Below are 19,978 nucleotides of genomic sequence, written 5' to 3'. Positions count from 1 at the left end.
TGCACAAATGGAAAAGTCCTGTTTACTTCCTTGGGGTGCAAATCCTTGGCACGGGATTTGACTCGTATGTCTGTCAATATGGGCAGAGAAGACAAGATACATAGTTACTAAGGTTTTAAGCTTGGATATGATTTCAGCAAAGTGTCAAACTCTGCATCAAAATGCTCAGTCAGCTCCTCGTGGAAAGATACTTGCCTTGTTTTCATTAGGGAAGGCATCTGTGGAGATTACATCAAAAAAAGGACAAGGAGACAGGTATGTCTTCCACCACCAGGAGGGGCCATAGCTGCAAACAAGAGCATGTCCTTGACTAGTACCACACCCCTGTCTTCCTACATCAAAACCAAAAATGACTTAATTTTTCTTTCGTCTCCTTCCCAAAACCCCAAACCCAACGAATTTGCCTGCTCTCTCTCCTCAAACTCTCTTTAATGGAGAACATAAAGCACCCCATACTATCCCTCTGTTACTAAGAGTGCCTCAGAATGCAGAATAATCATAGCACAGAATATGGACAGGGGATGCTGCTTACTGGAAATGAAAGAGGGGGGCTGGGCTGGGGGGTGAGCTTTTTGCAGCCTGGTAATAAAAGGTAACTGCATCTCCACTGCTATCAGGAAGAGCTATTCTCTAAAGCAAATGGATTCCTGACAGTGTTTATTCTGGCAGTTTGAGTTTAAAATAATGATCTCAGACTTTAGTTAAGCATTTAACAAACAGCAAATTAAGATTTTCATTCTCAGAGAAATTACTGGAACAGGCCTAATTTCTGGTCTGTCAATCACACAGAGCAAAAACATTGAAGGAATAAATTGCTTCCTCCCATACTCCTGCCTGCCTTCAGACAGGAAGAGCCACCACTCTGGGAGAATGTGATTCACCCATGTGTGTCTTCCAAGATGAGCCCTATACTCCCAATAAAGGCCATTCTTTTGTAACATGCACTACCAGTTGTACATGCAGCCATGTTTGCACCAGCCCAGCAGCCTCCTTTCCCTCTGCTCCTAAACTGGAGCTGACTCCTTCCTCTGGAACTTTGTTTTGGTGCCTTTTCCATCATCACTGCCCATGGCTACACCAAAATAACAGAACAGAGACTTAGTTTCTGGTTTACTAACAATTTGCATTCTCCCTCTTGAAAATCAGTTCTTTACCCCTTGTTTTTGTTTTGCTTGTTTCTTTTATTTTGTTTAAACAGCCCTGGCGGCAATTCAGTCAACTCACTTGTCTCTTTCCTCTCTCCTCAGAGCAATTCTTGTTTTTGTCTCCCCTTCTACCCCCTGCCACAGTAGCAATGTGTTGCTCTTCTCAAGTTATCAAAACATGTCCATGTCACAGATCTAGAACTCTGTTCTCCAAAAAAATGCTGTTAAATTTCAACTGAAAATGTGCAGCGGGCAAGGAAAGAGCCTGGACTGCGGTGTCAGAAGGCTTGAAAGCCTCATTACATTTTTATTGCAGTTCATAAAGCTACTACCCTGGGAGGCTGGGAGGGCAGAGCTGGGATGGGGACAGAAGTTGATGAAGTCTGAGCCTTAGAAAAGTGCAGCATGTCTGGTGCTAGACCAGTCCATCTGGTGGTTCAGCTTCTTTATGGCTTGCTGTGAGACAATCACATGGCTCTATTCAGGCATGAAAAAAGCAGAAGACAGAGAGTCACTGCTGTGCTCCGAAGCATGGTGCTGCCTGACAGTCTGAGTGTCACTCCAACCTAGGAGGGCTAAAGGCAGAGGTCAGTGAGAGACGGGCAGCAAAACCTGAGTGGGGGTGAGAAAGCAATGTAATTTTCTTCACTGAGACACAAGATTCCCAATTGTCAGTGCTAGTTGGATGACTGTTTTCCCCCTGCAATTTACTATTAACAGTTGGGGAGAATTCTCATATAAAAAGAATATAACTGTTGATTCCTGCTTTGGCTGTGCTTGGCAACTCCATGTCTTCTGATTCCTTGTCAGGCCTCCTCTGCACAGGCTCCCTTTTGCCCCTTACAGAGACAGGGGCACAGGGTGTGATTGCCATGCTCTCAGGGCCACTGATCGCCTCTTCACTGCTTTACCCATGACTTCATCAGTGTTCAAGCCTTGCAGGATCTTTGATTTGCCATGCAATTCTCCACAAATATGCAATAATCAAAAAATCCAACAGACTTTGCAGAGGTTTCTAACCCCACTGCTCTGACACATCAAGGCTGCACAAGAAATAAATCTATGCTAAGAAGTCCAGCTCCTACCTGCTTCTCTCTAATTCAGTTTCCTCATCAATCTAACGCAACAGACTCTTTAAAGCACTCAGAAAGCATCTTTTCTTCCATCCCTGGGGCTCCTTCTGCTTCCTTCTCTTCCTGGGCTATTAAATAAACCTGTCCTCCATAGAATCACAGAATGGTTTGGATTAGAAGGGACCTTAAATATCATCTGGTCTCACCCCCCCTGCAGTGGGCAGGGACACCTTTCACTAGACCAGGTTGCTCAAAGGCCCATTCAGCCTTGGCCTTGAACACTTCCAGGGATGGGGTATCCACAGCTTCTTTGGGAAACTGTTCCAGTGTCTCACCATCTTCATGGCTTCCCAGTGGGCTCCTTTGTTCTTAGGAAGACTCGTTCAAATCCCCCACTGTGTTATGAGGCTATAGGTGGACTGGCTTTTTTAAGCTGGCTACCATCTGGTCAAGAATGCTTAATTTTAAAAATAAGTTACCAAACTGTAACATTTCTCCATAGTCAGCCCCCTTCCTTGTCTCTGAAATGTTCACAAGCTGAAGATGAAGACACACCGGAGAAGGTAAACAAGGCTCTGACTCAAAGTGTGAGTTGCATGACGGTTATATATAAATAATTATGCTATTAAGTTTGCAAGCACTTGGGGACCCCTGGTGGTCTAGTGGTTAGGATGCGGTGCTCTCACCGCCACAGACCGGGTTCGATTCCCAGTCAGGGATACTCCCCCGGGCAGATGGAGCTCGTCAGCCCTGTGAGGCCATCCATCTATGAGAAGGTCACTCTAAACAAACCTACGTCCTGAGGACCTCACTGCCATTGTCCAAGCTCACTTGGCCCTGGCAGATGAACCTTAGAATTAAAGGGTGGGCTCAGTTCAGCGCATGCTGTGTCTCACCTAAAAAATCCATTGCGCAGGCTTGAAACGTAAAAGACCTTTCCCAAAATCTTCGTTTGCGAAGACTGGCCATACAGACTTCTGACTAAGAAACAAAACAGCAGGTATTACTAGAGCAATAACAGAGTAAGTAAATATAGAGCACTTTTAAAAAAAAAATTAAATAGAATAAAATAATAATAATTAAAACCCCAAATAATATTAATTATGTTTCAGCACTTTTCAACAGAAAAAAATTATTAAAAATGTCTCAGCTATTCATTGTACTGTTTTTTGTTGTTTATCAGTATTTGTTTTAATTTCTTTCAAATCACAGAATGGTTCCTATTTCTAGAAAAAAACCCCTTAATTTCTTGGCAACTACTTTTTTTTGCTGTTAAAATGTCTGCCACTGACAGTCTTGTTCAGTGAGTAATAGAACTAAAATAATTGTGATAAGGCTGAAGATATGGTCTTGCTTGTGTATCTCAATTTTTTGTTAAATGCATACGCTGTTTTCCAAGAGCACTGATGTAAGGAGTAGAAATAGAAATACTCACAAAATACTAGACTAACACTTATAAAACCATCATTTCAGTGGCAAGCCTTTTGGATTCTATATATAACTTTTAAACTCTGTTCATTCATCAATGACCTCCAGGAATCTGTGTTTTTAAACCATGGAGGGATGGTAAAATATCATGGGCCTTAATATCATTTGAAGACTGGTGGGTATAATATGTTACAGAAACTGAAAGAAATTGAGAGCAAGAGAAAAAGAGAAAGAAATACAGCTAGGATCCTTGCCCAGTTTTGCACTGATTATGTGAAAGACCAAGAGCCCCTTTGGGTGCTGCCATTGAGGTAAAGAAACAGTCAGTAACTGCCTGGTAACTATCTGGAGAATTGACCAGGACTGCACAAAAGGTGTCATCTTGCATCATGAAGGGAAGGATTTGTGTGTGATAAGGCCACTGAGAAAAGGGGCAGAAGAAAAACATACATCTAAATCTCAGAGAGACTATATAAACTCTATCATGGTAGGCAGGAATGGACAAGTACATTCAAACCTCCTGTAAGTCAGCAATTAAGGAATCCACAGAGATGCATTTGTTTTCATTATAGTTCTGTGTACACAGAGATTTTGCAAGGGTGACGTCAAGGTGCAAATCAAGAGAAAGAAAGGAGTTTCTTCTGAATCTTGTTTCCCTGTTCCTGTCCTTTGCACAGTTTGAACCAGCTTTCGCAGGGGGAAATTGTGATCAACAGAAGAATAGTGCGCTCTCTTCCATCCCACACTTCTAAAATAACATGTGAGATGATGGGAATTAAAAAGGTTGAAACCCTGAAACTTTTCTATGTGTAAATACTCTTCAAAATCTAGAATCCAAGAAAGGACTGAAAGATATTTTTCTTTTCTTATTTTTGTTCCTTCCAAGTGAGTTCTCTCATTAATAGACCAAGTATAAATAGCCTACACAGTTGGCTCTGGCAGTTTTCAAAATACGATATAAATAAATTTAACTTCATAATCTCATGATAAGTATGACTGTATGAAGAAATAATAAATTATGCACTCTGTAAGGCATCTTCAGAGGCTGTTGAAATATTTTATTGCTGTAGAAAGATTCATACTATCTATTACATGAGCAGAAAGGGGAAAATTCCTTTTCTTCTTCTTCTGTGCCCTACAGAGAACACAAACCATTTGCAACACTCCTTTTTTAGGTAGCTCAACTTATTTTCTCTGTCCACACTGAGGATCGAACACTTTGAGTTTGGCCTGGAGAGGGTAGGGACAATTGTCAGGGACAAAATGTTGTTGGTTTCACATCTATGATGTCTCAGAACCACATGAGAGAGAAGAGTACGAAATATTCTATCTAAGAGTGAAAAAGTGTGACTTGGGGTTCATTTTAAAAAAGAGAGGTATAAAAGAAAACAAGGGGGAAGACTGGCAGGTTAGGAACAGAGAAGCAATGAGTGTAGGGACAGGATGTAGGAGATGAAAAGTTGCAGAGAAGTCAGTCAATCTCCATCCAAGTTTTCCACATTTCATGGTATTTTTTTGTTCATTAGCAGAACTAAAACTTCAAACCCTAGATGTGTACACCCTTGTGATTGTTTTCTTCCACAGACACTACTGTGACTACTGTCTCCAGAGGTATGTTTGAACCGATTTAAGTAAGTTAATTTGGGTAACACTGTTTAATTGGGGCAGCAGAAGCAGCACAGACAACAGAATGGGACAGACAACTAAGCATTTGCACAGATTTTCAGGCAGTATTTGCAGCTTGTAAAGCCCATGTTGCTGTGAATGCCCTTCTGGTAGCTTCAAGCTACTTCTCACGACCATCAGTAGGGGCAGCCCAGCCCTTAGGCTCAGCCCTGACACCAAAGCAGAGCTTCAATCTCTTCTGAGCACAGTCACACAGGTCTGTAATGCAAACTGTAATGCTCTAGACCTCTTGTTCTCACCCAGCATGGCTGGTGAGTTAGGATTTTTTCATCCCTTACCAAAATTAACAGATTGCAGTGACCTTGGGGTTAGACTCTGCTGCAGCTTTCAAACAAAGTCACATGATTCTTGAGAGGTGGGCATGGAGGGGGCAAAGACTTCTCCTATTGAGATAAATGAGAGAAAATATCCTGATTTGATCAAGAGCTGTTATGATGGAAAGTCCCACACGATGGACTGCTTCCCTACTGTGTTCATATCTACATAAAAAACATCCACAGACCTACTTGCTATTGTATGATGTTATATTAACTATATTTCTAGATATATACATATATACACATATACACATATATACATATATATATACAGAGAAGAGAGAAAGATAAATATATACATTATGTGCATGTTTCTTTCTCCTCAAAATGATTAGAACCAAGGAGTGGACAGATGAACAGCTGGTTCTTGATTAATCCAGGATACATGTGTGATACTCACAGGGAGAGAAAATAGCACACAAAATATGCCAGAATTCTGACCTTTTCAGCTTTGTAATATCTTCTGGGTCTTTTGGGATACCTGGATGGAAGAAGTGTGGTGACGAAAGCCTTCTGTCATCTTCGTCTGGCTGACACACTTTCGTTTGCTCGTCCCCAAGAAGAGCTGAAGTTCATTCTTTTGCCTGCCCTGGAAGATTCTTACTCTACTTGGGAGGTGAATGTGACTGCCTCAGATTGGTTGAGTCAAACATCCCAGTAATTCAACCACCCATATGATCTACAAAGGACCCAGGGAACACATCTCATGTTTCTTTATAAAATTCTCAATTACACATTCCTTCACACCAAGTTCGAATCATGCTTAATGAAAAACATTTCCAAAATCAAGACTGATCCATCTAAGAAACACATCCACTAAGTTTGTCATCAACCACTAGAACTGTATCAGTGAAAAGCCATAGTTTTAAAGTGATGTAAATTGAGGATACAAGACTGTCTGGCCAACCACTGGTGGTAGGACCTGCTTTTGAAAGAAACCAGACTGAGCTGTACTGCATTTAAATTTAACCTTTTTAATACAGTCATTTGTGAGGGGCAGTACTGGTAAATAAGGCAATCAAGGCCCATGTATGGGGAGGAAGACAAATGAGAAAGCAAGAGATAGAGAGATTCGCACATGCAGTATTTCTTTCCTTGCATCAGGAAATAACAGGGTTCTGTTATCATGGGAAAAACTACCCACCTCACAGTATGTATCTTAAGGCAGGATTTGTTCCTTTTCATTGCCACATGTCCCGTCCATTTCTCCGCTCCTAGTACAGGTAAGTTTTATGTTTCATGTTGAGCACATCCTTATTTTGCCACCTCAGATCCATTTTGTATCATGTGGTCTATTAGGTGTAGATGTGCAACAGCTTATATAACTTAAGGCTTGCTGGAGTACAAAGACCTAGGTATACAACAGATGTACCAATGAACACATGGATGAATGTGCTGTGGATACAAAATGATGATGATACTGCTCAGAATCACATTTATTCTGCTTCTCCTGTGGACTACACCTGTCTTCTGCTGGTGATACACGTGGCCACAGCCAGCAAGGCTTCCTCATCCAAAACCAAGCTTAGATCTTCTTTCCCCCATTACTGCACTGTGATTCTCCGTCCTACACCTCGTTTGCACAGGGCATCTATGTGTTTGTCTAAGCATTTCATTAGCGTATTCAAGACAAACCCCTAATAGACTTGAATGTGATACACACAGATGCAAACAAATAAGCCTAGACAAGTAAACGTAAGTATATGTGTGTGTTTGCAGCAGGTTTTAAACAAATTCCCAGAAAGAAGATTAAAAGTCATGACACCTCTAGTTGTAAGAAAGTGAATCATGTTTGTTAATCCCTTCAGGCAGTCCACTCTCCCCTTCAAAGGGTGCCATGTTACTTATGCCATGAAGAGAGCTTCCTCAAAGGAGTCTCAACTGTAGCCTTCTGCCAGATGGAGCTATTCCAGGGGTCAGATATTATCTCCTGGCTTGTGCTCCTTCACTCAGCGTGGGTAGTGCAAAGGTGATGGAGCTACTCACATCCAACAGGTAATTAATTGAGGAGTCTTCACGTGGGATAATTCTACTGTGAATGAGTTTACTCCATCTGCTTTTCCCTCTGACGCAGGTATGGGGGCATGCTCAAGGTAGTCTGAGCACAGAGCTTGGTATGTTGGGCTCCAGCAGTCTGGAGGGGACTGAAACTTACAGAAAAGCTTAGACTGGTAGAGAAATGAAAATATGTCATGAAGCAGAATGTCCAGGCAAGTAGTTGCAAAGCTGTCTTGAATATTTACTAGAATAAAAATTATTTGTTTCATGGACTGGGAAACCAAGGGTCCTTTAACCCCTTCATTCAGCTCTACAGCTTCAGGTTCCATAGTATGGCCCCCATAGGCCTCCCAGCCCAATACTCCACCACACACAACACTTGCACCACTCCCATCCTTCCCTCAATGGGGTCGTACCTTGTGTGTTTAAGATGCTTTGACATCTCTGAGACTGCAATTGCTGTGTCAAAAACTGGTTCACAAGTTCTTAGGGAGCAGGGGCTGACAGATAATCCAAACACAAGGGCATGATTTCCTTGGGACTTCTTACCTGCATGAAATCAGGAACCTTTCTTGTTGTCTGCAGTTACCTCGCACATAGTGTGACAGAAAGCAGCCTCTGAGGCGGTAGTGAGTCTTTTGTGAGCAAATCTTTCCTATTTAGCATCCTCAATGGCTTTGCCACCAACAGTTTAATCACCTTAGAAAGCCATGGATCCCTCTGACAGTAAAGGACACTACCTAGAATTACCTCATCTGCTTCTTCCTGTGGCTATATTGTCAGACATTATCAGCAAATATTTGCTTGTTATAGACTGTCATTGGGGGAAAAACATGCCAGTCTTCCTGCCTTCCAGGTAACTAATGCTTTGTTGTTTATCCAGCAAAGACCATCTTGCTCAAATTGTTCTTTCTGTGTATATTGCTCATCCAGACAGGCTGACAAGTGACAAGCTGCACCCACAAGCACAAGTAATTCTGAGTATATAAAGGAGCAAAACCTTTGTATTTCAAATGGCATGAGTTTGTTTTCTCATTGTCCCCATCTGCTTCTTCCCATCTCATGGTTCATACAGAGGGTAAGGTAGAATGAATATTTCTGACAATGAAAAACCTTATTGTTCCTAAAAGAATAAAGCCTCTGCTGTACTTTTAGAAAATGAGGGATTTTGGAGCAGGAAAATCCCATACATTTCAATCACACTTTCTCAGGTTCAGTATAAAGTGGTAAAAAGGTTCTACCTAATGCTTTAGGCTTCAAATGCAAATTCACTTTGAAAATATTAAGAAACATTCTATACTTTTGAGAAAACATCAGACTTGAAAACGGGCAGAAGCCTTTATTTTATTTGGTCAGAGTAAAGAGAAAGGTAGGTGTTCCAATTGAAATGCAGACAGTACCTGCCAACTTTCATGCCTGTCTCTGAAAAGCACTGAGGGATCACAGGCTGAGACTGCCATGTAAAGCTGCAATACAATGTTAAATATGCATTACTAGAAAACAATATTTTCAGTACAGTAATGTGTCTAATGAGTGGTTTAAACATAATTGTGAACTATAACAATAATAAATTATACAAGAAATATCAATTCTTAATTAATGGCCTATTATTTTGGTAAAAGTGTAGCTGCTTTTTACTTCAGGTGTATAAATTAAGTCTGTCATAAAGTATGGTTACATTTTTCTAATAGTTGAGCATTGTAAAGGAGCCTCCATGGCTAGGTGTTATTTTACTTTTTCTGTTCAAATTTAGATACTCTTTTTTAAAGCAGCAGATGAAGTAGGCTCACTCTTAAACAACAGAAACCTTTTATGTTCATATATATGAGACAAACAACTGAGAATTTGAAGTCTTTCTAGCAATCAGTATTAATATGAATCATGCAGAAAAGTGTCTGAGTCTATTACACACTGTTCCTCTAAACACCGACTGTGCATTAGAAAAGCTTCTTCAACTGCGTTTCAACCTCAAAGTCATTTGCTGAAAGATAAATTATTTTGTTTCAGTCCTTAACAACTAAGAACCAAAAATTTATTTGAAAGTGGTTTGTGCTGGCTAAATACTGATGATGTTTTCTCAAAAACATGAAAACGCATGTTGTGCCTTCCTCCCGTAAGGCTTGGCTTTCTCGTGCTGTAATTCACAGCAACATATAAGCCTTTATTTCTTTTCCTATACAGGGAGTCGTGTAACTCAGAGTGTTTTCCTGTTGTGACTGAGAAGATGAGGAATTATAAAAGACTAACACTACAATTTAACGCTTCAGAGAAACAGTGTATATCATTACTCCTCTGTAGCCAAGCACACTAATTAATATTTATTGCACCTGTCAAACCAGTAGCCATGGTCAATCCGTTGCTGCAGCAGTTCAATGGGAGGCTGGGCACCATATTTCTCCTTGGCAGGCATGTTTAGGTCATCAACAAAGACAAAAGCCCTTTTCCCCAGTGGAGCACTATAAACCCTCTTCTTTCTCCTGCAAAATTAAATCATTAATTTTATTCATGTTAATTTTCATCTTACTTTGAAAAAGCAGCAAAAGAAAGAGAGAGAGAGGAAGAAGAAAAGAAGACAAGAAAGAAGGGAAATCGCACACTTTCAGGGGAGCCTGCCTGACATTATTATTAGAACCGGTTCTTTTGGAATCCATGACCTTTTATTTTTATCAGATGTGCCGTAAAGGTCACAGAAACATGGGGAGGACATAGTTATAAATCCACATGGAATTTAATCAAAGGTGGCACTTTGTTCTGAAGTAAACAAGCTAATAAAACTATTCCAGTTTAAACTAAGAAAAAAAAGGAAAAGAAAAAGCCTTTGTTAAAGACTGTCAACAAAACTCTGATGAACTTGAATGTATCAATGGAATTAATTAGGCAAGAAGGATTATAATAAGCGAATTTTGGTGTTGCACCTACAGTAGGCTCTTTGGCACCCTGAATAAAATGCTTTTATTTCTAGTCCTGCACCTTGTTCCAAAGCATGTTGTGGTGCACAGTGTGCTGCTGGGGAGATGCATTCACTCCAGCTAATTACAAGACAGTGAGAACTTCAACTAAAGGCAACTACAGAGCAAATTGCTTCAGTTCTGCCTGCCTGTATCCTGATTACACCATGAGCACTTGTAACACTGTGAAGTAACAACACAAAGGGAAGAGAGCTGAGATATGACACCCTGTATTTCTGCATGTACTATGACAACAAATTTTAATTGTAGGTCTGGTTGGGGAGTCAGAAAAAGAACAGTGTTCTCAACTGTGGGTACTACGTAAACTAAGGAGTCAAAAGAAAGATTTTGGATCAACTTTTTCTCAGGCTGGATTTGTGCTTAGTCCCTGGGAAATGTCTAACACACCTAAGACATGGGAAGGTCTGGCAATGCAAGGACAGGAAGCAGTGTTGCAATGCCAGCTACCAAGAGTGAAAGTGGTGAAGCAACCTGAAAACCTATTGGCTAGAAGAGGAGGAAAGCATTTGCTGTTTTTGGAGATGAAGCCCAGTCCTTTATGAGTCCTTGCAAACACTGAATCAGATGCCAAGACTTATAGAATACATTATAAAATGGTCAGTGAATAGGTGTTTTAATGTTGTAGATCTCTATTAATAGCATCATGCTTCTCCCTGCAAAACACTGTGAGCTGGGTTTTCAGTAGCTGTACAATACTCAGAGAAATAGATAAATGCTTTGAAAATCTTGCTGGCTGTCTAAATAACTCTTTGAAATAAGAACTGGCTGTCAAACCTACTAAGGTACATTTGAAAATCACTTTAGCAGTTACATGACTCAACAGATGTCTACATACCTTAGGAAATACAATCCTTTATGATTAGGTATACAAGGACAGATGTATAAATATTTTGACTCTTACACTAAGGCTTGTTAGTCAGATGGGTCTAGATCCACCAGGAAGATTTAGATCATGCCACACAGCTTTTAGGTACTCTGCCTTCTTAAGGAAACCACAGCCTCAAGCTGGATGCTTGAGGCTTCTCCATATAGTGAGAAAAACAGGCTGAGAGCCACCACCTACCAATGCTACAAGGACCTTATCCTCCAGGAGACTACAAGTATCAGAGCAAGGCAAAATCTCCTTTTTAAAGGAGAGTTAGGCACCCCTCTGCTCTCTTTCCTCATCAGCCCATCTGATGGCTTGTTGCTTAATACAAGAAACAGGAACTGTGCCAACCCCAGGAAAATGCCTTGGGTAGGCATTTCTCAGCTCTCCTGAGAAATGGCATAAACCCCTGTCTGGGTGGAGGAGTGTCCTGCACCTGGGCCCCCAGCTCCCAGGAGGTAGGCATGGGCTGTCAGGGAGCCAGAGTCAGAGCAGGGGAGGCAGTCTGCAAATGCTGGGGGTGCTGAAATGAGCACTAAGTGCCGGCATCTGTCTTGTGAGTCTAACCTGTATTTCTTGGCTCTTTAATTCCTCTGCAGGGTTTATTACGCGAGGCTGGTGAAATGTATCAAGAACTACACTGTGATCTGACTGTGGGAAGAAGCCATTTTCCCTGTGCAAATAATTATAGAACTAATTCTAGGGTCTTTTGTCAGCTGTCTCGCCTCTCCCTTAAATGCTGTTGGATGGTTGTAGTGCCATAAAATGGGTTCAAAATAATACTTGAAATTAATACAGTTTGATTTAGATGACCATTTATTTTATAGCCCTAGTTAAAATGTCAGAGAGATTTAACAGAAGATAAACTTTGTATTTGGCCCTTTATGCTAGAGTAATTCTAGCAGCTCAAAGCCATGTTTTGAGGGCCTAGTGTTAACAGTATTTTCCATTTTCCCTGACAAATGGACTGTAACTTAGCCATCAGTTAATTACTGACAGATAGAGGCAATATATCAGATACTATTTGTTATCAGAGAATCACATGAATTGGATGCAGAAAAGGCTTCTTATGTCATTCGTATCCCTACCAATATGGAGCTGGTTTGTATTCTACATATCTGTACAGTTCATTTTACATGACCTAAGAAATGCTGTCTTCATTGTTTCTCCTGGAGTCTATTCATTAGCAGAAGTTTTTTTTCTAATACGCAGCTTCAATGTTCATTACCTTATTATGCTTCACAATGAACTGAATTCAGTGCTTTCAGCATATAGTCATAATTTTTACCTATCAGCTGGAAGTGTACTCTACCATATGAAAACATCGGAATTATCATACAGCTACTGCCTGATAAAACATTACTCAAATCCTGTAATGTTTTCAAATCTTGAGCTATTAATAATTTAACATAATTAATTCAAAACACTTCACTCAATGTGAACCAGAGAGAGACGATGGGGAAATGATGCATATTCCACCTTTCAAGGGTGGAATTAAATATGGAAAACAAGGAAAAGATAAAGAGCTGCCAACACTTACTTGGAGTGTAATTCACCTGTTTTGAACCTGCTATAAATTTCACGTTTCTAAGACTTTCAACTAACTTCACAGGCATAAATAAAAAACCTCTTTCCCCTATCGCAAGCAAACAATTTAACATGGTTAGAGCTGTCTATCAGGTGTAAGAAGAAAAGAAACAAATTAACAAATGGGGGAGATTCTTCTACAAAGGGAAGTAACAATTAAGAAAATGAACATTTAAAATGCAACACACGGCGATTCCTTCCTCTTTTTGTTAATGCTTATCAACAAAGAGTATTGTATTGCTAATGCTTTTGCTTGATTAAACCTTCCTTAAAAGCACATTGTTGTTGCTCTTTTCATGATGGGGTTGCTTTTTAAAATTTTATTTATTTAAATCAAGGCTGGACCCAACCTTTGTTTTCCTGGTTGGAAATTCTTGTTGTTAGAAAGAACTGCAGGTGCTAAATTATGGCACAATACACAGCAGCTGCAGAAGTGCACCTGGAAAAAATTAGGCTAGTAATGAAAATTTCACCTGAAAAGTGCCAAATTGGAAGTCTCAGAGATTGAATACTTCCATTAAGCCATCACTCAGGAACAAACCAAGTAATAAATATTGAAACTTTCTCTCTTTACTTTGACCATGAGGACTTATTTTAGGTGTATTTTCCTCTCTATTTGGGGACAGACAGGTAGAACACAGAGAAAGCATGTTCATCTCTCATCTCGATTAAATCCCTAGCCAACCTCCACTGCCAATAGAGGTACCAATTAGTGATAATTGTAGTAGACAATAATAGTGTAGACACCTGTCACTATCTGTTGAGCTGGGACCATCAGTAAATTCACAAAGGCCACCAAAAAAACATCTGGAATAATAATGATTATCATTTTGGTACCCACCCAGCCTGAAATTAAACTGTTGATTCTGAGGTAAAAAGCTGAGCAATGCTTTTCGAAGGTACAATAGTCTAATAAAAATAATGCACCAACACACATATATATAGTTTTTTATTTCAGAAACACATGAGAAACGATACAGAACTGGTTACCATAGCAACCGTGCTTCCTGCACTGCATGGACCAACTATCCTCACTATTTTTGAGCATTACAATGGATTCCTGCTTTATAAAAAGAAGTTAAATACTGTCCCCCCGCTCCATGACAGTGGCAGGACCTGTGTGGGTAGAATGATGAACTCCAGTCTGTCCTGATCTCTTCCACAGCTGACACATACATCACTCATGCCCACATAGGGCAGTGTTCAGGTTCCACTATTTCACGTGTAATAATGTCATAATTTTGTATGTAATATGTCACAACACGATGAAAGGTAGCCACCTTTCATTCTGACAAAAAGCATGCAGAGTCTGTCAGCTTCAGCACAACAAGGGCAGTTCAAGGGCTGAGCCTGAGCGCTGTTTCCAGGCCACCTACCGATTATGTGATGTAAGGCACTCCATTAAATGCTCCCTTCCCTCAAAGTGGTTGTGGGAAAGACAAAACCTCTATGATGTGAATCATGCTAAACCAGCCATTCAGGCACAGGACATGTGCTGCTTGTCTTGAGAATGGCAACCAGCACCTGTTGGTCTTCGGGGAATTTGTAATTCCTGCAGTTATTCTGCAAGCACTCCAGGCACACACTGCAAACACTACTAGAGTGATAACAAGCCCATAAAACACTGAATGGTACAGATTACATGTAAGCATGATAGAGAAAAATTAAATCCATTAAAAATCCCTGCCAGGCTGTGATTAGCTATTATTTTTTTTTAATTCATTATAATATACACTGTGCATAAGAGAAAAGCTAACAAACATAAATGAAAGGGAAGTTAATAAACACATTAATTTCCATTTTAACTTAGGCCTTTTAACTGGAATAAACGGAAATGGTAACTCATCTAGATGAGTAAGATACATTCTGAAACCCACTGGAAGAGGGAGCCCTACAGAAATACCAACAGGATGCCATTTGTGCGTGGTTTTTCTTTGGCAAGGGAACTGCCTGCAGTACTCAGAGGAGGTCATCTTTCCTCCCTATGGAACATCTGGACAGCCATGGATTCTCAAGCAATTTCCTTGCATTGAAGGAAGTGGGGGATTGGGAGTTTGGAGGATTCCTGCAAGCTGTTTTCCGCTTGAAGCTGAGCACAAAGCAAATACACAGGAATATGGAGAAACCCTTGGGAAAGCCTCTTCCCAAAGACAGATATGTTTCATTTTCAGTTCACAGAGTACCTTTTTGAATTTCTGCATGTTGGGAAATCTGCCACAAAGCTTCTCTCTATATTCTAATCTCTCCTAAGGCTGCATCTTGGGGCCAGCAACATACATCAGCTCCAGCAGTGCCTGATGGGACCAGCGATGCTCATAAGTATGGTTTTTTAATTCATCACTCTCTTGGAGGAGACATAGGGAAGGTTTGCGTTAATCACTAACTCTCCAGGGAGAACTTGTATCTGGAGTTCCCTTTGCTCACCAGAGGGCCGTGCAGACAAGCATGAAAAGGTGCTAGTTTGCTCCTTGCCTTTCAGTACAGCACTTCACATTACTGAAGCAGGCGTGATGAAGTGATGTGCTTAACAATGCAACCTACCTACATGCTCTGTGGAGAATATTGCTGCATGCAGCTAAGTTTCCACTCAGGGGCCTGAGTGTACACCTTGAAAAGACCCTGTCTGTGAGCAAAGTTACTTGGCAAAGACATCCCTCTTTACTTCAGGAATTAATTAAATGTGGTCACCAAGGGATGGTGAAAGAGCTCATCAAAGAACTTCAGAGCAAAAGCTGTAATCAAACTACGGAAATCACTCAACCCACATTTGCTCCAGCAGGTGAGGAAATTGAATCTGCTCTGAGAGAGAGGCAGTGCAAGAAAAGCTCCACAGAAGGAGACGAAGTTTTTTCTCCAGCCCCTGAAGAGCATCCTTCCCCATCTCACGTTCCAGGCCAGAGTATTTTGACTGACACAGAAGAGGGTACACTGCAGCCCTCGTCTTCCCCTCACTCCCCTTCAGCAGTGAGGGTTTGGACAAGTTACAAACCAAGCAGACACAGGCAAAGAATTGCAGGGTGTCCTTCCTCACTTATCAGTTGAAAGAAGGGAAGGCCAATCTTTGGCATGAAGGGTGAAAGAAATCTGATTTTTGAGAGCACACTGTGCACTGTTAGACCTCTTATATATTTGACTGTTTAATTCAGCACGTGACTTCAGGAATGTAGTCAGACCTCTGGTGTTCATTTTCAGTCAGTTGACAAACTGTCTGAAAGTTTGAGTCATTTGATCAAATACTTCATAAAAAATCACTGGCTGAATCACACTGACAGATCCACATTGGGTTCTCCTTTAGCTGATTTCTTTGTAGACTAGACTAGACTAGGAAGTTGCTTTGTGCTTAACGTAGCTTAAGTGTCTCTTTAATCAGGCAGTTTGGCAGTGCTTATTACACTGAAGGTACATCATGTACCTGTGAGACAGTGGATCAGTAAAAGTATTATTATATTATTTTGAGTTGGAACTAACTGAAGCGTTTGTGCATGGAACACACATGGCAGCCTGGGAAATCACATGGCAGGGCTCATGGAGCCTGCTTGGAGTAGCTGTCAGTCACACCCCCTGTAACCCTTGACTCAGCCTCTCACTGGCTACATCACCCCTCACTCCGATCTGGAGGCACACAGTGCTCAGTGCCAGGGGTCCGATCTGGGAGGATTGGCCACAGAGGGCCAAAGCACATAAATACAGGAGCACATGGGGTCCAGCTTGCCTTTTCACTAGGGAGGTGCCATCGCTATATGGAGCCAGACTTCCATGAGACTCTTCGGTGGTAGCTATTTTTCTCTTAATATCTTTTCTTAATCTCTTTTCTCTCTCTTTTTTACTCCTGTTTCTTCTCTTAATAATTTTCTTTCTTTGGTCTTTTCTTACTTACTTGTTTTGGGTAACATAAAACCAGTGGATTGGATTCTGCTAAGTTATGTGGTTTGGCGTGTGCTGGGTCAGTGCTTTCTGGAATGCACTACTTGGTTGTATGTTACCCCTTTTAAACTTTTGCCAAGATCCTTATTTCCTTCTAAAATTAAAAGTATCTCCTGAGAAAAGGATGTAGCTTGTTTTCTTTAGGCTATTTTAAGGTATTAAGAATGAAAGGCTCTGCAAAAGTCCCTTGGGCGAAACTTTTGGAGTCTTGTATATTTTTAAAAGTAATACTCTCAGTTAAGCTTGGGGCTTCAGGACTGGGATCTTACAGCACATCTGTCACAGGCTCCTGCTGCCTCCACTCTGGCTGAAAACCATGACCAACTCTCTCCTGCCCCCTTCTCTGGGGCCACCATCTCCCTCTTCCCTGGTCTCGGTTGATGACTGTCCAGATGGACCTATATTCGTTTGGCTTTCTTCATCTTACTCCAGTATTTCTGTGTCCCCAGGAGAGCCCTGCACCCTGTACAGGCTCACCCTTGGACCTTACCCCTGAGTATCTGCATTGGAGATATTTTGGAGTGGTTTCCCTAGTGCCATGTCCATCCACAGCATTCTCTTAATAGCTAGATTGCATTTTTCCAGTTGTTTCGACACATCTAACTTTCACAGCACCTACCTCAAGATGAGAGCCACCGACACCATATGGATCAAGTTAAGTGCTGTGTTATTCTATCATTGGCTTTTAGAACACTAGATTGTGTTGATTATTACATAAACACAACATGCTTTGTGCTGGGGCTTCCAATTTAGCCCCATATGTTTAGCAGTTAAAAAGTTAATAAAATACAAACAATGACCTTTATTACAAAAATAATTTCTCTGTTCTTTGCTTTTACAAGTATCCGCAATCAGCTGGAAATACAGTTTGATTTCATTCCCAGGAAGTGCTTGTAAATGCATATATTAAAGATTTGCTTACTGTGAGTAAATATTTCTGCAGTGTTCACTGTCTGCTTCAGTTGAGGAGGCCTGGGAAACTACCCTACCAGTTGTACCGCTATGATCCTGGCCTCTAACAAATAATCCGGAATGATCCCAAGCATAATCAGGGAAGAAACCTCTTCTAGTCCATAATAATATCTAAACTGATTAGTTGTTGTTTATCATTTAGAAAAGTACATTTCTTTCATATGGTTTTGAAACACCACATTGCAGGTGCTTCAGCAGCTTTTGGCTCAGAAGCAGATATGAAAAGAGCATGAGAGGCACTTTTTCAAAATATTTAACAGTTTTTCTAGATGTATATTACAATTTTCAGAATCTGTATGTTCTCACTCATTTCATAGCTGATCCACTGCAATCCATCACCCAAACAGGTGGACTTTTCAAGCACTTTTATGAACTGGAAAACCGAACTGCTAGTAATCAAAAATTGACAAGTTTTACCATTGCTGTGTTGAACCAGCAGTTTGCTAGAATCTGCTCTGCTCTTGTATATGTACTTTGATAAATTGAAAACAGTCCTCTCCTGAGAATTTTTCTCGTTTGAGAGAAAATTCCTGTTTTAGGTGGGCTAAAATGCTTCATCTGCCTCAGAGAGTTTATGGTGACATTGTCAGGATTGGGAGTGATCATTTTTGGATGTCTAGTTATTCCAAATCTTCTGCTTAGAGTACCTGAACAGTCTTTTTGATGACGGACTTTGAAAACACAGCCTATAGAAAAATATAAATATAAAACAAAAATATATGGAGCAAGTGGTTTTATCTTGACTACCCAGAGATTAAAATGATCATGACTTGTGAGCCCCTCAGTAAATAGTCTCATAGCATTTTTTAATCCTTTGTATTGTCGGTAGGATACATTTCTCCATTCACTAGAGTCTGTCAGTTGTCATAATAGCATTTATCAAATGCCAGTGTGGATAAAAATGTATTCTTTATGTAGTTTATTTATGGTGCAGCTGAGTCAAATTCTTAGTTTTGTTTGTGTAGGGAAGCTACAATTACTACAGTAAGTTTTAGCACCAATAAAGACTCACACTTGCACTGACCACTTCCAGTACTTTCTCTTAATTTTTTTTTATTAATTTATTTTTGCATTCATTGATGTGTGATATTGCCCATGGATCTCATTTCTGGTGCTTGCAAATACAAAGTTTGAAGTTTCTCTAGGCTGTCTGGCAAACAATGCTCTCCATATTGAAAAGTGAAGAACATGGTATGAGTTCCCTTTTATCTTGCCAGTTAATGTTTGACTTGTTTGTCTGCCATGTGATGAATTAAAAATGCATGATTTAGATACTGAAGAGATAACCATTTTCTAGATATAATCCCCTGGATGCTGCCATTCTTCCGGTTGATCTTTTTGTCCTCTGTGTGTTGGCGAGTACCATATATAGCCTACTGCTCAGATCTTTCCCTAACAGATGGCTCTCTTTACTAGTTGGGACTCAATCTGGTGATTCCCTTTAATATGCTTTAGACTGAAGAATATCCAGGGATAGGCAGCTGATTCACTTTTCTAAAGCAAAAACAGCTAAGAAGATGAAGTTAAGCAGATGTACTTTCTGGACTATGTGCTGTTCTATATACCCCATAAATCAGAATATTTGTCAACATCAATTAAAGTGTGGTTACCCCAGTAATAAACATTACATAGAGAACAAATCAGCTTTCATTTATTCTGTCAGAAACGGAAGGAAAGCATTTCATAATATTTTGTGGATAATCTCCGAGGAGTAAACTAAGCACAATTACATATTTGATTTTAATTAAAACTCTGGATACCCTTCGAGTTTCGTTAGGAAGATGTCCTGGGTATGATTAGCTGAGGCTTGTGCTGAGAAGTTAATTTGACATATAACATATTTTTCATGAGGTAACAGTCACAGGAAGTTATGTGTAATAGCTATCTTTCCCAGGCCTGTGGGGGCAACAAAAAGTAATGGCTTATCCTGAAGCAGCAACTTCTCTGGTATGAAGCACATCTGCATAACAGTCCCAGTGGTGCTCACAGTAATGCCATTAAGCTGAGAGAA

The 19,978-nt window shown here is 40.4% G+C and overlaps 1 long non-coding RNA gene across 1 annotated transcript; it reads right to left on the bottom strand.

Moving 5' to 3' along the window:
- Nucleotides 1-8,105: 8,105 nt before the first annotated feature.
- LOC113965776 lies at nucleotides 8,106-10,118 on the bottom strand. Its single transcript, XR_003533629.1, has 3 exons — nucleotides 9,975-10,118; nucleotides 9,048-9,113; nucleotides 8,106-8,196 (listed from the first exon to the last, which is right to left on the bottom strand). It is a non-coding gene; the product is annotated as an uncharacterized LOC113965776 (long non-coding RNA).
- Between the last annotated feature and the right edge of the window lie 9,860 nt (nucleotides 10,119-19,978).

This window comes from Neopelma chrysocephalum, unplaced genomic scaffold (genome assembly GCF_003984885.1).
Source record: "Neopelma chrysocephalum unplaced genomic scaffold, ASM398488v2 Primary Assembly neopelma1_59, whole genome shotgun sequence".
Taxonomy (NCBI): domain Eukaryota; kingdom Metazoa; phylum Chordata; class Aves; order Passeriformes; family Pipridae; genus Neopelma; species Neopelma chrysocephalum.
The sequence above is the reverse complement of the archived record's forward strand: the minus strand, read 5'-3'. Positions and strand labels throughout refer to the sequence as shown.